The sequence below is a fragment of the Lepidochelys olivacea genome (assembly GCF_965140295.1).
Source record: "Lepidochelys olivacea isolate rLepOli2 genome assembly, chromosome: 6".
In the NCBI taxonomy this organism is placed as follows: domain Eukaryota; kingdom Metazoa; phylum Chordata; order Testudines; family Cheloniidae; genus Lepidochelys; species Lepidochelys olivacea.
The window spans coordinates 76,662,935-76,682,381 of NC_140416.1; positions in this window are offsets into that span (position 1 = coordinate 76,662,935).

Here is a 19,447-nt window from a genome sequence, read left to right on the forward strand (position 1 = left end):
TTACCTGTTTGACCTGCAATCTCCATGAATTTATGGGCTATCATTTCATAAAAATGCTGCAGATTGGGATACACATTAGTTTCCTGTACAACTGTGAATGCTGTTCTAAGGATTAGCCAGGCAGACAAGAACTTACCAACTTTGTGCACTCTCCCTATTCTTTCTTACTTTGTGTTTGTACAGCACCCAGAACGATGGCTACCACTAATTATAACGAAGGTTAGTAGCACCATCCATTGTTAAAGTTGCCCAACACATCCCATAATAACCCCATTTTCAGTTACTTATACATTTTCCAAACTTTTTGGGTGTGAAATTTTACATGCTGGTTTTCCGCCTCAGGCTTAATGTTTTTAGAAAATGTCAGCCAAAATGTTTCAGCCTTAGAGAACAAGGCTAGCAAAAATACACAGTTTTGACCATGTGTGATAGGGTATTCTCCCTACAGGAACCCAGAAAGGGCTCAGAAGGGGCTAAGTAACATGATAGGCCACACCTGAGGGAGACTTAGGGTGCTCTGCTCAGGGTTTTATGTTTATGAATCCTGCTGCGGGCATTTCCCCAAATTAATGCAGAGTGACTTCCCTCCTTACTTAACTGAGAGGCTTTGTCAAAATTCACAGATTAATTTCCTGAAAAAGCAAGGGAAGATGTCAATGCTTTTTTTTTTTTTTTGGTGGAAGGCCATGTTGTCGCAAAAATGTCTCTTTATAGACTCAGATTCCAAGGCCAGGCTAGGCTGATCCGCTGTGGAATACAAGCAATAGAACCTCCCCAAAATAATTTCCAGAGAATATCTTTTAATTATATCCAATTGTGATTTAAAAATTGTCAGTGTTGGAGAATGCACCACGACTCTTAGTAAATTGTTCCAATAATTAATTACTCTCGCTGTTAAAAATTTGCACCTTATTTCCCGTCTGAAATTGTCTAGTTTCATTGGATCACATTATACTTCATTCTGGCCATTGGATCACAATATACTTTTCTCTGATAGATCGAAGAGCCCACTGTTAAATATTTTTCCCCATATAGGCACTTACTGAATGAAATCACCCCTTAACCTTCTCTTTGTTAAGATAAATATATTGAGCTCCTTGAGTCTATTACTATAATGCATGTTTTCTAACCCCTTAATCATTCTTATTGCTCTTCTCTGAGCCCTCTCCAATTTATCAACGTCCTTCTTGAATTGTCAGCACCAGACACAGTATTCCAGCAGCAGTCACACCAGTGCCAAATAAAGCGGTAAAATAACCGAGATAATCAGCTCCTACTCGAGATTCCCCTGTTTATGCATCCCAGGATTGCATTAACTCTTTTGGCCACAGCATTACATTGGGAGCTCATGATCAGCTAATATCCACCACAACACCCACATTTTTTTCAGAGTCACTCAGTCTTAGGATAGAGTTCCACATCCTGTAAGCTACATTTTTTATTTCTAAATGTATACATTTATATTTAGCCATATTAAAATGCATATTGTTTGTTTGTGTTAGCCATAGATTTCTCCTTGTGGCCCTTCACTTTCCTTATAGATTTTCTACAATTCCCTAAATCTGATATTTATTCATTAATATTAATTTCCTCTTTCTTTCATTTGTTACATATTATTTTTGTAGTTTTTTACAGCTGCCTTCAATTCCTCCCTAAACCAAGTTGCTTTTTAACCAGTATGGCCTTCTTTCTCAATTGTGGGATTGAACCTTTTTGGTCATCCAATAAGGTGCTCTGAAATTATTTCCAATTATCATTCACATTTTTCTGATTAAATTCTTCCTCCCAGGTGATTTGGCTCAAAATGGTTTTCAGCTTTGTGAAAAAGTGCAAGTATATATATTTTTTGGTGTGGTCTCTATTCTGCTTCACATTGTAGCTTGCCTTCCTCCCTCAGCTCCTATCGCGCACGCCTATCTGGTTGGAGGGCAGGCTTTTAACCGGTTCTGGCAGGCGCCATATGTCCCAATTAGCCTAGAGTAACCCCTGTTCAGCTACCAAGGGGAAAAGAACCTGCTTATCCTGGGGCCAATATATCTGCCTTCCAGCACTCTCCTGTAGTCAATTGGCCTGGTATTTAAGGAAGTAGTCATCCTATAGCAGACACCAAATAATACCCCATCTTGTGCTTTATCTGTTAGGCTAGTGGCCCATAAGCATTCAACTACCTGAAAGGGGGTTCCGAAGAGGATGGATCTAGACTGTTCTCAGTGGTAGCAGATGACAGAACACGGAGTAATTGTCTCAAGTTGCAGTGGGGGAGATTTAGGCTGGATATTAGGAAAAACTTTTTCACTAGGAGGGTGGTGAAGCATTGGAATGCGTTACCTAGGGAGGTGGTGGAGTCTTCTTCCTTTGAGGTTTTTTAGGTCAGGCTTGACAAAGCCCTGGCTGGGATGATTTAGTTGGGGATTGGTCCTGCTTTGAGCAGGGTGTTGGACTAGATGACCTCCTGAGGTCCCTTCCAACCCTGATATTCTGTGATTCTAAGATCATTTTCTGCTGGGTTATCATTGACTTGGAAACAGGCAATGCCCTTTTTCATCTAGAGTAGGAGTGGTCAACCAGTGGCTCCGGAGCCACATGCGGCTCTTCATAAGTTAATATGCAGCTTCTTGTATAGGCATCAACTCTGGGGCTGGAGCTACAGGCACCAACTTTCCAATGTGCTGGGGCGGGACGCTCACTGCTCAACCACTGGCTCTGCCACAGGCCCTGCCCCCACTCCACTCCACTCTTTCCCACCCCTTCCCCTGAGCCTGACATGCCCTTGCTCCCCTCCTCCCCGAGCCTCCTGCATGCCACAAAACAGCTGATCAGGAGGTGGAGGGAGCAGCTCATCAGCAGGGCTGCCAGTGGGTTGGAGGCGCTGGGAGCAGAGGGGAGCTGATGAGGGGCTGCTGACGTATTACAGTGGCTCTTTGGCAATGTACATTGGTAAATTCTGGCTCCTTTTCCAGCTCAGGTTGGCCACCCCTGATCTGGAGTGCCACTCTCCCTAAATGCTTCCTAAATAGGTTATAACCATTGGTTTTAACAATCCAATTGTATGAATCATCCCTCCAGGTTTCAATAATATGAAATAGATCAAATTTATGCTCATAAATGAGCAATTCCACTTCCTGTTACCCAGCCTCCTAGCACTGGTCAGTAGGCAATTCAGTAATTTCTTCTCTTCATATCCTATGGTTCCTTGATTAATTTTGTTCTCAACATCTCCATTTTGTGATGACTGCTCATATCTTCCATTTTTTTACCATCCTCTTTTGCTGTTAGTTTAACCTTCCTTCCTCCACCACCTGCTTCAATCTGCCTTGGATGTTGTGGATGGTTTCTCTAGAATTATGGCCTCTGCAATAATAATGAGAAGAGTCTAATGGCTATATAATACTGGTGTTGCGCCTGCTATACAACAGACTATAGAGGACCTCCCCTTTTATGGTCATTTTCTATTCTAAGACAACTCCTATGAGACATTACATTCATTCAAAGACTCCTGGGCAACTCTCCATTCTTTAGGATTCTATACCCTTGCATCCAAAAGAAGACAGCATAGACCTCCACACACCCAACACTCCCAACAATACTATAAGCAGTCATTCTACCTATCCAGACAATTTTGATTTTCCAAAAAGGAAGTATAGACCTCAGAGAAGGAGGTCCTCTAGTTCTGGCTTCAATCAGTAGGCACGTATGCAGCCATCTATGGGGGAAACCTCCCTTTTGTCTTTCCCACGAGCACAGCACCTCCGTTATTTGCAATCCACCTGCTATCTTCTCCTAATTTTGGAACAGACAGTCCCACTTTTTTGATGCTTGGGAGTCCCTAACAACAGACATGTTTGCCATAAGTATCAAGAGACTGGGATATTTAGTCCGATTCTTCTTCATTCCCTCCTTCCCATTCTATTCCCCTGTCCTTTTCAATGGACCCATCTCACGAGTCACTGCTTAATCAAAAGTTTTGAACTCTGCTATCCTTAGAGGGCATAGAAGTACCCCTGCAGTTTCAAGGAGGAGGTTTTTACTCAAGGTATTTTCTAAACCCCAAGTCCATTTTGGACCTTCAGGCTCAATGAGATAATCAACTATGTGAGATTCTGCCTGTAAATTCCTCCCTCTCACCCCAAAATGATGTCTATTTGACTCAGGGAAAATGAAAGTGATTTCTACTAGAATTTTTCAAATCACTTATTTCCATGAGAATATTGTACATTGCCAGTTCAGTTATTGTACATAAGCACATTTTAAATCAGTTTAAGAGGTAAAGCATGATTTAAAGCTCTTTATACCATATCATACTGATTTACTGTGCTTGCGCCTGAAGTATTAAAGAGATTTAATTAACTTACTTACAGTAAAGCGCTTTTGTCCAACCAACACTAGTTCAAGAAACCTTAACATGATAAAAAGGATTTTAAACTAGTTTAATGAATTACCTCACCAGTCAACTGTGTAATAAAACAGAGCATTACTATTCCATATATAGTATTTAAACACCCAAATAGAGCACATATATGTGCTGCCCTAACAGTAATATTAAATAATATTCACTTTTATGACTCATTTAACTCTAGAGTCCACAAATAGAGCAGGGTCTAATTTTAAAGTTATTCACACTTTTGATACTGGAAGTTTAATACTGGAGAGAAAAAAAGAATGAATGCGACACTTTTTAAAAATTAATGATGTGCTAAGGGCTTAGGTGGCGTAGTGGTTTAATTCACCAGTTGCTCACGTCTGGAGACTTGATTTAGAATATGATTTAGGTGATATGTAAAATGAATTTCACAGTCTCATTCTAAGTCACAGTGAAGATTTGTCCACATCACAAAACTAGCAATGAATTTAGTATGAAAGACCCTGTACTAAAGAAGGGCCAAGTAGCAAGGAAGAAATAATGCGATAAATTGGAATGAGAGACACTCTCAGAGCTAGAAGGGGAAGTTTGGTGAAGGCATTAGCATCTCTAAAATTCACAGGGGAAAAAAATTTGTATGGGTTTGGATGGCTCAGGGAATTGATAGTGGGATATAGTGTCTTTCATCTCTAGGTCACCAATTTGACTTGCACCCTAATCAGAGTGACTGAAAATAGTTACTATCTGACATTTGTTTGGTAACTCAAGTAAAATGATTTAGTAGTCTCTTCTGATTTCCTAGTGGACAGATAAGCAAAACGATTGGCAGGTTAGCTGGCAGTTTCAGCAGAGAGGGCAGTGATTAAGCAGGCCGTGCAAGTCTTATAAGTTTTCCTAGGAAGTGCAAGAATCACCTGTGTGAGATGCCATTTAGTCCCTTTCCCACTAGCAAGATTATCTCCCTTTTCTCTCCATGGGACTCATTCCTTTCTTGATCAGAGTTCTGCTGCTGACTCCTTTTCACCATGAAAACTACTTTATTATCATTGCTGATACTAATGTTTTGGATGCTGGCACTCACGGCTGCCTGTCTGCTTAGAAAGGAAAAGTGTGAGGTTTGTGCGCTTCCTCTTTGTCAATTTTGCTACTTCTTTTACTTCACATCTTCTCATTGGGTGGAATAACAGGTAATATAGTGCCTGCTTATGCCTATGCACTAAGACCTAAAGTCCAGGGCGGCCACATTGGTCACAGAGGTGTTCTTATTTCCTTTTACATCCCTGCATGGTCATACAGCTGGTCCAAGATCTTGTCCTCAATGGGGCTTCTTAACTCAATTATCCTTAAACAGAGAGAGGTGGTCTTAACTAAAACCTTAACAAAGCAAGCTTAAAAAGTGCCATCCTAGAAAATTCAGATGTGGTTTGTTTTCTAGATCTCATTGAGACTTAAAAATTGCCTCTAGTATGAAATAAATAAGGCTTGAGAGATTGCCCTAACTAGATTAGAAAAGTGATAACTTTTGGTATGTACCCTGACTGTGAAATGCAGGTGGAGAAGGGATAAAGATGAGGAAAAAATCATTCCCTTCATAGTTCCTTGAGCAGGGATATAGCATAGTTCCTTGAGCCTTCTACAAATTACTAAAGCAAAAAGACAGTTACTGAACATTGGTGAAAACTCAGTCACTCCCACCCACAATTTTTGTTTCCTATAGTAGAATTTAAAGTACTTCAGCCAACTACCTGGAGTGTGGGATTAGAATAGGAAAGTGAGGTTAGAACGCTTTTTGCTCATTTTCTGTTGATCCAGGGAATAAGGCCTGTGCCTCTTCTACTGAGTGTACATAATTTGTTCCCTCCCCAGTAAAAGCAGCTGAATCTTGCAAGCAGAGAATTTGTAAAACACAAAAAAGAAACAAAAGTTAAGAAATAAAGTAAAAAGCTTGAAGGTAACGAAAAATTGACAGTAAGTGTCAGAGGGTAAAACAGTGTCAGCTTGCCAGTCAGTTGGGAGAGTTAATTCAACTTTAGATAAGTAATTTTAAAGTCAAACTTTAGAAAAAAGAATAGAGGAGCAAAAGATAAATTCTCAGAGTTGTGTTAAAGGACAAACATCAGTGGTGTTTTGTTGTTTTAATTGGAGAAATGCAAAGGAAGCTTTTCATTCAGTTTTTGAAGAGCACTGAATATACAACCATCAAGATAGGAAGAAGCGCAAGTGCTAGAGGTTTACATGAGCTAGCAGCCTGTAGGCCTGTCAATAATAGTCAACTGGGAATTTGGCAATTGTTTCACCTTATTTTATAATCAGACTGCGCTTCCAAATCATAAAGGCCATTGTGTGCCATCAGTCTATATATGGAAGTCTTACACTTCTCTGGGAGTATTATTGGGAACTCTGCCTACAAATCAGTGGCAGAAAGTGGCTTTGATACTGTTAATTGTGGACACATCTTACAAAGAAAATGAAATAATCGTAGACCTCAACTGAAAACTGCTCATCCTGGAAAAGCATATTGTACCTACTCAATGTGAGCTTCAAGATTAAAATCATTTTGCTTTGGAACATATTCATATGTTCTTGTTTAAGGTTCAAACTGAGAGGTCCTTGTGTGAGCACACATAGAGAGAGTGATGAGCAAGCTGATGAAAAAATGGTGGGAAGGAGGCTGGGCCATGGACCTGTCCTTCCCCTCCCCAGCATACCCCCCAACAATAAAGAGCCTCTGTAGGAGATTGCAAACTCTGTGTGTGTGCAAAGCACTTTGGGTAATTATGCGGAGACCTTCAGAGTCTTTATAAGTGCCTCTGAAATGAAGGCATTCTGCATTTGTTCTCCCCTTGTCCATAAATACCCAGCTGATAAAATACCAGCAGTTCTCAGAAGTCAAGAATACTCAAAAGAGAACAGTGGCACCTTCAGACTTCAAGCAAGTCACTCCATTAACAAAACACAAGGGCCTGCAGTGATAAAATAATTCTTTTTGTTAAACATATGTAAAGTTTGAAAATGGAGAAAAACATCCAAAACATGTATAATTATTTCAATTGGTATTCTATTATTGTTTAACAGTGTGATTAAAACTGCAATTAATCTCAATTAATTTTTAATTGAGTTAATTTGTTTTGAGTTACTTGCTTGAGTTAACTGTGATTAATTGACAGCCCTAGTTTTTATATTTGATTTTTGTTACATTTTCTAAAAGTACAATAGAGCTAATGAAAGCAAAAGTTTTCCAATATCTCTAGAGATCAAGTTACATTTGATTGGGCTAAAGACGGTTTTTATTATTCCTTTCTCCCCACTTTGGTACCCAGCTCCCTCTCCTCTTCTGTGATGCAAGTAGTGGAGAAAACTCAAGCAAGAACAAAGTAGGGAAGGATCCAGAGAGGATAAGGCTGTGGGGAGTAGAGGTGGAGAAGGAACAGACTCAGGACTCCTGAGTTCCAGGAGCATAAGTGAAGAAAGCTCTATGGGAGGAGGAAAGAAGGATTCAGGGAATACAGAAAGAGGAAAAGATTAAAGGAGCAGGAAGAGCAGGCGAGAAGGGAGGGGAGGAATGCGGGGCAGGGGGAGGAAAGGTGCTATAAGAGAGCAGAATGAACCAAAGAAACCACAGGGCAAGACAGAATTGGTACTGCTAGTTTCTCTCATAGAATCATAGAATCATAGAATATCAGGGTTGGAAGGGACCCCAGAAGGTCATCTAGTCCAACCCCCGGCTCGAAGCAGGACCAATTCCCAGTTAAATCATCCCAGCCAGGGCTTTGTCAAGCCTGACCTTAAAAATCTCTAAGGAAGGAGATTCTACCACCTCCCTAGGTAACGCATTCCAGTGTTTCACCACCCTCTTAGTGAAAAAGTTTTTCCTAATATCCAATCTAAACCTCCCCCACTGCAACTTGAGACCATTACTCCTCATTCTGTCATCTGCTACCATTGAGAACAGTCTAGAGCCATCCTCTTTGGAACCCCCTTTCAGGTAGTTGAAAGCAGCTATCAAATCCCCCCTCATTCTTCTCTTCTGCAGGCTAAACAATCCCAGCTCCCTCAGCCTCTCCTCATAAGTCATGTGTTCCAGACCCCTAATCGTTTTTGTTGCCCTTCGCTGGACTCTCTCCAATTTATCCACATCCTTCTTGTAGTGTGGGGCCCAAAACTGGACACAGTACTCCAGATGAGGCCTCACCAATGTCGAATAGAGGGGAACGATCACGTCCCTCGATCTGCTCGCTATGCCCCTACTTATACATCCCAAAATTCCATTGGCCTTCTTGGCAACAAGGGCACACTGCTGACTCATATCCAGCTTTTCGTCCACTGTCACCCCTAGGTCCTTTTCCGCAGAACTGCTGCCTAGCCATTCGGTCCCTAGTCTGTAGCTGTGCATTGGGTTCTTCCGTCCTAAGTGTAGGACCCTGCACTTATCCTTATTGAACCTCATCAGATTTCTTTTGGCCCAATCCTCCAATTTGTCTAGGTCCTTCTGTATCCTATCCCTCCCCTCCAGCGTATCTACCACTCCTCCCAGTTTAGTATCATCCGCAAATTTGCTGAGAGTGCAATCCACACCATCCTCCAGATCATTTATGAAGATATTGAACAAAACCGGCCCCAGGACTGACGCTTGGGGCACTCCACTTGATACCGGCTGCCAACTAGACATGGAGCCATTGATCACTACCCGTTGAGCCCGACAATCTAGCCAGCTTTCTACCCACCTTATAGTGCATTCATCCACTGCTTTCCCTTCATCCACATAACCAGTAATCTCATCATAAAAGGCAATTAGATTAGTCAGGCATGACCTTCCCTTGGTGAATCCATGCTGGCTGTTCCTGATCACTTTCCTCTCATGCAAGTGCTTCAGGATTGATTCTTTGAGGACCTGCTCCATGATTTTTCCAGGGACTGAGGTGAGGCTGACTGGCCTGTAGTTCCCAGGATCCTCCTTCTTCCCTTTTTTAAAGATTGGCACTACATTAGCCTTTTTCCAGTCATCCGGGACTTCCCCGGTTCGCCACGAGTTTTCAAAGATAATGGCCAATGGCTCTGCCATCACAGCCGCCAATTCCTTCAGCACTCTCGGATGCAACTCGTCCGGCCCCATGGACTTGTGCACGTCCAGCTTTTCTAAATAGTCCCTAACCACCTCTATCTCCACAGAGGGCTGGCCATCTCTTCTCCATTTTGTGATGCCCAGCGCAGCAGTCTGGGAGCTGACCTTGTTAGTGAAAACAGAGGCAAAAAAAGCATTGAGTACATTAGCTTTTTCCACATCCTCTGTCACTAGGTTGCCTCCCTCATTCAGTAAGGGGCCCACACTTTCCTTGGCTTTCTTCTTGTTGCCAACATACCTGAAGAAACCCTTCTTGTTACTCTTAACATCTCTGGCTAGCTGCAGCTCCAGGTGCGATTTGGCCCTCCTGATGTCATTCCTACATGCCCGAGCAATATTTTTATACTCTTCCCTGGTCATATGTCCAACCTTCCACTTCTTGTAAGCTTCTTTTTTATGTTTAAGATCCGCTAGGATTTCACCATTAAGCCAAGCTGGTCGCCTGCCATATTTACTATTCTTTCGACTCATTGGGATGGTTTGTTCCTGTAACCTCAACAGGGATTCCTTGAAATACAGCCAGCTCTCCTGGACTCCTTTCCCCTTCAAGTTAGTCCCCCAGGGGATCCTGGCCATCCATTCCCTGAGGGAGTCGAAGTCTGCTTTTCTGAAGTCCAGGGTCCGTATCCTGCTGCTTACCTTTCTTCCCTGCGTCAGGATCCTGAACTCAACCAACTCATGGTCACTGCCTCCCAGATTCCCATCCACTTTTGCTTCCCCCACTAATTCTACCCGGTTTGTGAGCAGCAGGTCAAGAAAAGCGCCCCCCCTAGTTGGCTCCTCTAGCACTTGCGCCAGGAAATTGTCCCCTACGCTTTCCAAAAACTTCCTGGATTGTCTATGCACCGCTGTATTGCTCTCCCAGCAGATATCAGGAAAATTAAAGTCACCCATGAGAATCAGGGCATGCGATCTAGTAGCTTCCGTGAGCTGCCGGAAGAAAGCCTCATCTACCTCATCCCCCTGGTCCGGTGGTCTATAGCAGACTCCCACCACTACATCACTCTTGTTGCACACACTTCTAAACTTAATCCAGAGACACTCAGGTTTTTCTGCAGTTTCGTACCGGAGCTCTGAGCAGTCATACTGCTCCCTTACATACAGTGCTACTCCCCCACCTTTTCTGCCCTGCCTGTCCTTCCTGAACAGTTTATAACCATCTCCAAACCATCTCTTTGGATGCTCTAAATCACCTTCATTTTCCTTCTGAAAAGTTGTCAGATTGTATGAACAAATTAGCTTTCTTTTTTTAGATTGCACTTATGTTTGTCTTAATCCATCAAAAATGTTAAAGAAACTGTGGAGAAACATCTGTCATAAGCACCTTCAAAAGTATGATTCGTCCAGATTCCTCAGTCATGCAGAAGGGAGTTTCCTGGCTGGACTGTGTGCTTTGGGAGCAACAAGGAGATGATGAGGTTCACAACTGTTGGGCATAGTAGTGAAAAAGCTCCTGAATGATTTCAGTAGTGCTTGATATACTCTGAGATCTCAGCAAACCTGAATGGCACAAAAAGAAAATAGAACTTGTGGGTCCTAATGGAGGACATGATATTTGCAGTTAGGCTATCCAAATCAATAATCTTGGGACTGAGAGGAACAGAAAACTCAGGATGCTGCAGATCACCATTCCAGCCACAGTGCTTTACAGTCTTGTCACAGGGAATGACTCAGCTCAGAATAATGGCCTCCTGCATTAGTGTTTTGTGTATTTGTTGACACTGTTGCCAAGGAGTAGGAGAATCATCTGAAATATGGTCCCAAAAATATACTGTATATAAGCAAAACTGTTCAGAATTTGCTAATTGAGTGTAAAGCTTGAGAAATAACAGACACTTATGAAATGCATCCATAATTCATAAATTGTGACCATGACTGCATATGAAACTTCAGACAGAGTTGAAACATTTGACAGCTGGGTGTGGCACCGGACTGTAGAAAGAGCAAGTTGCTGGGGTTTGGCACCAGGTGGGGGTAAAATATAGGTAATATAACAGTGACTCTAACAAGAATTGATATTTATTAATTGGCAATCAATATGGCACTAATACCTCAAGGTTGTTTTACAAATCATGAGACAAAGAGAGCGCATGCGTGCAAACGTAAAGCAATGCTCAGTCTTGAGCAGTGGGAGATGCATACTTACAAACTCTAGAAGTGGAGAAGCTTCAAAAAACTGGCTCTTGCAATGAATTCTGCACATGAATCTCTGCATGTGGCGGCATTGTTCAAGGACTGTTCCCCTAATTTTGTTCAAGCATTTCAAAAATATCATTTTTGAGCTGAGAGCATGCACTGGAATTTTAAGCCCCAAAGAATATTTCGGTATGTGAAAGTTGTGAGGGGAAGAAAAACAGGAAAGACTGTTACAGTCTTTACTTGGAAGTTACTACTGTGACCATGTAATTAATGGATCAGTAACAGAATAAAAGCCTCATTGCAAATACATTGTGTTTCCATCTTGAGCTGTATGATTCTTATTGGCACAGATTTGTAAACTGTGAAATAAAGAACGAAGATGGGGGTCCTGGCAGACGTGGTTGCAAGCAAACTACAGAATGTGGCATCATTGCTTGGTATATCAGTTGTGAAAGCTTCTCATTTCCTGTGTGCTTAGGCAAATGAGGGATTTGAGCTATATTTTATATTTTACAGTTATACTTTCCGGCAGTCAGCTGTTTTTAGACTGACAATAAAATTTCTAATTGTTGTTTGTGTTTCAGGAAGTTTCAACTGCAATTTTTATCAACTCACTAACTGTACTTCTGCTACTCAACAATGTCAGGCCTTAAAGAAAGTGAGGGATGGTAAAGTAGCAGAATGTCCTTTTAGGGGGCAGGAAGAGGGAGTATGAATCAGACAGTATGAATCTATGAATCAGACAGTAGAGAGTTGGCCTAAGAGCAGGTCATCTATAACTGTAACTCCCAGTACTCTCCTCAACCTCTTGGACAACAAACTTTCTCTTTCTTTGCTGAATTTTGTCTACACTATGAATTTAGGTTGATTTTATAGAAGTCGATTTTAGAAACCAATTTTATGCAGTCGATTGCATATGTCCACACTAAGTGCATTAAGTTGGCGGAGTGCAACCTCACTCCCATGGCTAGCATCGACTTACAGAGCAGTGCACTGTGGGTAGCTATCCCACAGTTCCCGCAGTCTCTGCTGCCCATTGGAATTCTGGGTTAAGCTCCCAATGCCTGATGGAGCAAAAACATTGTCACAGGTGGTTTTGGGTACATGAAGTCAGGCCCTGCTCCCTCCCTCCATAAAAGCAACGGCAGACAATGGTTTTGCGCCTTTTTTCCTGGGTTACCCATGCAGACGCCATACCACGGCAAGCATGGAGCCCGCTCAGCTCACCGTCACCATACATCTCCTGGGTGCTGCTGGCAGACACAGTACTGCATTGCTACACAGCAGCAGCTCCTTGCCTTCACGGCAGATGGTGCAATAGGACTAATAGCTGTCGTACGTCTCCTAGGTGCTCCTGGCAGACCTCGGTGAGGTCGATCAGGGGAGTCTGGACAGACATGGCTGTTCTCCTCTTAGAGCACTGATAGGGAGCCAGAGACTCCAGGTCATGCTCTTCTTTAAGCTTCATCTCATGGAGATTCAGTCCTGCCTGGAATATCATGCGAGCTGGGGGCTTCTGCCTCAGGCTGCTCTCCCAGCTGGCAGCACTGCGCTGTCACACCTACCCCAGCCTACCCCTTGCTCCCATGGCTCATGAAGCCTGGACAGTAGTCAGGAGCAGTTCAACTATAGGCTGAGCAAGTGCAGAATGGTGGTAGAATGTGCCTTTGGATGTTTAAAAGCTCGCTGGCACTGTTTGCTGACTAGGTCAGACCTCAGCGCAACCAAGATTCCCATTGTTATTGCTGCTTGCTGTGTGCTCCATAATATCTGTGAGAGAGAGGGGGAGACATTTATGGTGGGGTGAGAGGTTGAAGCAAATCGCCTGGCGTCCGATTTTAAGCGGCCAGACACCAGGGCAATTAGAAGAGCACAGCAAGGTGTACTACGCATCGGAGAGGCTTTGAAAACCAGTTTTATGTCTAGCCAGGCTTTGGTGTGACAGCTGTGTGTGTTTCTCCTTGATGCAAACCCGCCCCCTTTGTTGATTTTAATTCCCTGTAAGCCACCCTCCCCCCTTCAAAATAAAGTAACTATTGTTTTGAAACCATGCATTGTTTCTTTATTAATTTTTTTAAAATGAGATAACGGACAAGGTAGCCCGGGTGGGGTGGGAGAGGAGGGAAGGACAAGGCCACATTGCTTATTGTAGCCACACTAAAAATCAAACTGTTTGAATGACAGCCTTCTGTTGCTTGGGCCATCTGCTGGAGTGACTGGCTGGGTGCCCAGAGCCTCGCTCCCGCGTGCTTGGGCATCTGGGTGAGGAGGCTATGGAACATGGGGAGGAGGGCAGGCGGTTATACAGTGGATGCAGTGGTGTCTGTGCTCTTGTTGGCTTTCCTGCAGCTCCAACAGATGCTTCATCATGTCCGTTTGCTCCCCCATTAGCCTCAGCATCGCGTCCTGCCTCCACTCTTCTCGCTCACTTAATTCTTTCCTGGCCTCTGCCACTGAATGCCTCCATGCATTAGGCTGTGCCCTATCAGTGTGGGAGGACTGCATGAGCTCGGAAAACATGTCATCGCGAGTGCGTTTTTTTCGCCTTCTAATCTGCAATAACCTCAGGGACGGAGATGATGAGGGAGCGTAGAAACATTCTACGCTCTACGATTCTGGGGGGACTGCATGGTCACCTGTGCTGCTGAGTTAGCCACACTGACCGAACAGGAAATGAAATTCAAAAGTTCCCAGCGCTTTTCCTGTGTACCTGGCTAGTGCATCGGAGTTCAAAGTGCTGTCCAGAACGGTCACAATGGAGCACTCTGGGTAGCTCCTGTAGGCCAATACCGTCGATTTGCGTTCACACTATCACAAATTTGACCCAGCAAGGTCGATTTTAGTGCTACTCCCCTCATCAGGGAGGAGTACAGAAGTCGATTTTAAGAGCCCTTTAGGTCGACGGAACGGGGTTGGTTGTGTGGACGCAGTCATTTTAAATCGACCTAACGTGGCTAAATTCGACCTAACCCCATAGTGTAGACCAGGCCAGTGTCATTGTCTTCCCCCATTCTTTATTTTCCTCCATAGACACATTTACCTGATTATTTCTTATGCAGCCATTTTCACATGGCTGTCCTGAATTTAGGATGTTTTTATTCATTTTCTGCCTTTAAAGAAATAATTGCTCCCATTTAGTGCATCCCAGACATTAAATTACATGAGGGCACCACATCCAATGCTTTTTCCCCATCTGTGTTACACAAACACAAGTTAGAACAGAGAAGAAGTTATTCACAAAGAGGGGCATCCCTTTGTGTGTCAAACAGCAACACTTTTTTCATTCTCTCCTTGCAACACACACTTTTTTATGGAAAGTGTTTCACTGCTAATTCATCAGAGAAAGGAGTGTGCCACCTTCTTGAGACTAGAACATCTGGATTGAAAGCCTGGCCCCACTGGAGTTTTACCATTGACTTCAATGAGGCCAGGATTTTTCTCCTGCTGCATTACGTGTTTCAGCGGTATTGTTTATCTCATGTAATGTGGAATGCAACTCCCTGGGGCAGGGACAAATCTGTGTAGAGTACTGAACACACTGATGGCACTCATAACAAACAATATTTTTATGATAACTTCCTCCAGTTTTCAACTGCTGTTTCTTAATTGATATTTGTATGGTAGAGATGTTGCTAGTGGCTAAGTAGGATTGTGTGTGTCATGAAAAAAAGTAACTGACAGGCCCCTGCAATGGATTGTATGGACATGGATAATAATTGCCTAAGATCACTGTTAAAGATTCTACATGTTGAAGATTCTTAATGTGTGTTTAATGATCATGCAAACAGTCTCACTGATTTCAGTGGGATTACTGATGTGGACAAGGAATTGCAGGATCAAGACCTAAATTTGGCAGTTCCTGCTTTATTGCAATGCAGACTGGTGGCAAATTATTCTTCTTTCAGGGGGCAGGAAGAGGGAATAACTGATGAAGCTGTTATATATTTCTATGAATCAGACAGTAGAGAGCTGGCCTAAGAGCAGGTCATCTTGCATTCATCCCAGGATACCAACCATTTCATCTCCGAGATGTAGCTGACCTCTCTTGTCTCATGGAGCAGGAGTTCCTAGGTCCCTTGCAAACCAGGATCTTGATATGCCAGCATGATTCACAGCTGCAATGCTGCTGGACTACCCACTTAAAAAAAATAAAATAAACGGAGCCATACAATATGCATTCTGGTTGCTGGTAAAAATTGAGCAATGCTTGTATAAGTACTTTTTTTAATTTGCTAGACCATAAAAATAAAATGTTAATTTCAGCTTTAACAATATGTAATTAGTAACAGTTCCTTTACAAATTTTCCCTGTTTTTATTGGCTTGGGTTGCATGGCATTGTATACAAAATGTCCTACGAAGTGTTTCCTTTTTGTAATTTCTTTTCAACTTCATTATCTTTTTGATGATGCAGTAATTTTCCTTTCCATCTTTGATCTCCTTTTAGCTGACTTCTTCACTTTGTCTTTTCTCTACAGCAATACACGCTCTTACCCTTTTATTTTGGTAACTTTAACTGGAAAATTTATTTTTGAGAAGTATATGAAGGTATTTTTAGGCATGCTATATTAACACCTTTAAAGGCTAGTAGCCCAGTCCATCTCCCATTGAAATTAATGGAAATGTCCCCACTTGGGAAATGGATAAGACTGTAGCTGGACAGATTATCAAAAGGATATGAAAATGGCAAGACTGGTTCAAGGCAATCTGTCAGAAACAGCTAGCCAGAATAACTAGTGATCTATTACAGAGGGGTGCCCCTTCTACCAATTGAGGAAAGGCTGTAAACATTTTAAAACTAAACCAGTCTTTAAGATTTTGAAGTATTTTGTAGAATATTTTTGCTCATAGATAAAAAGTACAGACAGCTACTGAAGTATTTTGTAAGAGAAACAGTCTGAGACTGTCTCCTCCTTATGAAACATTTTGCTAAATATAATCCATGACCTATTGTTCATTTCTGCTGAAGGACAAGTAGGAGTCATAACTGTGTCCTTTTTAGGATCCACAAAGCCTGCATAAATGCATTACAAATGTTGACATGGTGAAATAATTGAATTTGAGTGTACTGCTTACCCTAAAAAGAGAGCAATGTAGTGATGTTGGAGGTCTTCAGGCGATAGAGACTTGAACTGCAAATCTGAAATCTTGGGGAAAACTTCATCCCTTGAATGCAAGTCTGAGTTATTCAGGTTCCCCAGAATGGAGCTCTCTTCAGTCTGTCTCTCTTCACAATGTGTATCCCACTCTTGAGGGCTGATCAGAAAATTTAAATTTAAAAATACCATCTTGACTTACTCCCAGTACAGTAATATTGCATTTGATGGCTTTTCTTGAGCTCAAAGCCGTAAAACAACACAACGGTCGTACAATATGAGAACAAAAGTCTTTTTAGATAAACAACATACTTTTTTTTTTCATTTTTATGTGACAAGTTTTCAACTCATGGAAACACTGATTTCCTTTCAGTTATTTTAAATGGCCAAATCCAATAAAATTATTCCTCACATTTAAGTCTTGATTTGCGTAAACAATTTAAAGCTCAGTGCAGCAATTAATTTTTTTTCCAGTCTGGATCAATATTTGCACATCAGTTAGTGATGGGAGTTGAAGACAAAACAGCTGCAAGAACAAAGAATTTATTTTTGATGGCAGTCATGAACAGATGTTTTTTGTAGAATGGTATACCTGCATCAGAGTTTTTCAGCTATGAAGTGTTCATTTTCTTTTTCTCCCCACCTTTCTTGCTGGGCCTTTTTCTTTCATGCTTTACAGGTGGTAGGGCTCTGCCAGTGTTCACCATTACTATGAGCCAGCAATGGGTGGAAATACATAATAGAAACACAGCTTGTCCAAGGAAAGATAATTTATTTGTTTCTTTTGGACAGTTAGTACAGTTAATACCTATGGCCTCATGAGATTTCTCTTTACTACCTAAGCAGTTAGACATGAACTAGCCTCTTCATGATTTTAAAATGCTATAGCTGTTGATAGGCTACGCTGTTGATTTTGTTAAACAATCTACATTTCACAAGCGCAAGGTCAGTTTTCATCTCTTTGGTCTCCTTGGTAAAACACTTCCAATAAAGGAAATTTGTCATGGGATTATAATGGTCCTGTAACCATGTTCTTGTCCCAGGGGTTACCTCTATGAATCAATTTTCTGTCTCAAGCAAGAAAACCTTTTAATCTGGGTGTGTTAAGAATAAGGTCTGTGCAGCCAGCCAGTTTTAGGTCACACACTTTTGATTTCATTCACAACAGTAGGGTCAGTTTCCTCATGTTTGTTATCTTTCGGGCTATGTACACACTAGGAGTTAGGGGGTGTGATTCCTGGCTCGTATACACACATTTGCCCTCGCTCTCATCAAGCTAATGCAAATATAAATAGTAGCAGCAGTAACACAGGTATGGTTTAGCTGGACTGGGCACATACCAGCCTGAAACTGTGCCTGTGCTACCACAGCTACACCGTTTACATTCATGCTGAACACATTCCCGCATGATGAGAGCTAGCTGGGAATCAGACCCCCCGTAGGCCGTCGTGTAGATGTAGCTTAGTTTTGCTTGTAACCAGAAAACTACAAGCAAACCCTATAAGCAGATGTAGGGCTAATTACAAGCTTCACAGTGAAACTGGTATGTTTCACTTCTCTCTTCTCACTCACAGATAGACCAGATCAGAAAACAGAATTTCCATTTTGTGGGAAATGCCAATATTTCAAAATTTGTTTTCATTCCAAATCGGAAGGAAAAGCCAAAATTTTAGAACTTCCCACACAACAAAAATTCCCCCAAATTTTGATTTGGAACCATTGAATCATTTTGTCTTGATAATATCAAAACATTGTAATAAAATAAACGACAGTAGAACCTCAAAGATACAAACACCAGAGTTACAGACTGATTGGTCAACTGGACACCATGTGAAACCGGAAGTAATCAGGCAGCAACAGAGAGAGAGACACACACACAGAAAGCAAATACCTGTGCCCGTATTGCATCCTAAACGTAGGTACATCTGGGCTACCTGTCCACACCCCACCTCCACCCATGGGGAAAGCCATTTACAGCTACAGTAAGAGGTGAAGACACTGGGGCTACCAGCCCAAGGCAGCTGGAGACAACACAGCAGGAACAGCGCTGGGGTCTACACTGCTTTCACCCCTCCTGCCCTGCCACTGTTTTCACACCCCCTCCCCAGAGGAGGTGAAGGACGCGCTGTTTACACTGACACCCACCCCCAGCCTGGAGGGGGACAAGCTTGAAGGAAACTGCCAGCAGGAGCAGAGGAGGGAGCTCAGCTGCTGAAACCTGGCCTGGATTGTCAGCTGCTGGATCTGGAGCCTGAACTGTGTTTTGTTCAAAGTTACGAACATTTCAGAGTTAAGGACAACCTCCATTCCCGAGGTGTCCGTAACTCTGAGGTTCTACTGTACTCTAAATAAAATGAATAGAAAATTATAAAATCCAAATGAAACATTTATACTTATCAAAATGTAATGCTGACCCAGACAGGAACATTGGCAACAGGGATCAAACCGGGCTTAATGCAAAAGCTTCTACTGCATGAGCTAGAAGAGACCTCTCTCTAAGCCAAGGCTGTAGCTGGTTTATCAAGCTCTAGCTGGCCCAGCCACCACTAGAGGGGAACAGAGTGGCGCCCCGAGCAAGCACAGGGTTACAAAAACAAAATGTTTTTCAAATGAAATGAGAAAACTCAAAACAATTTATTTAATTTTTTCTCATCTCAAAGTTTTTGTTGAAATCAACACATTCCTGTGAAACACTTCAATTTTGATGGAACTGCATTGTCCAACAGAAAACT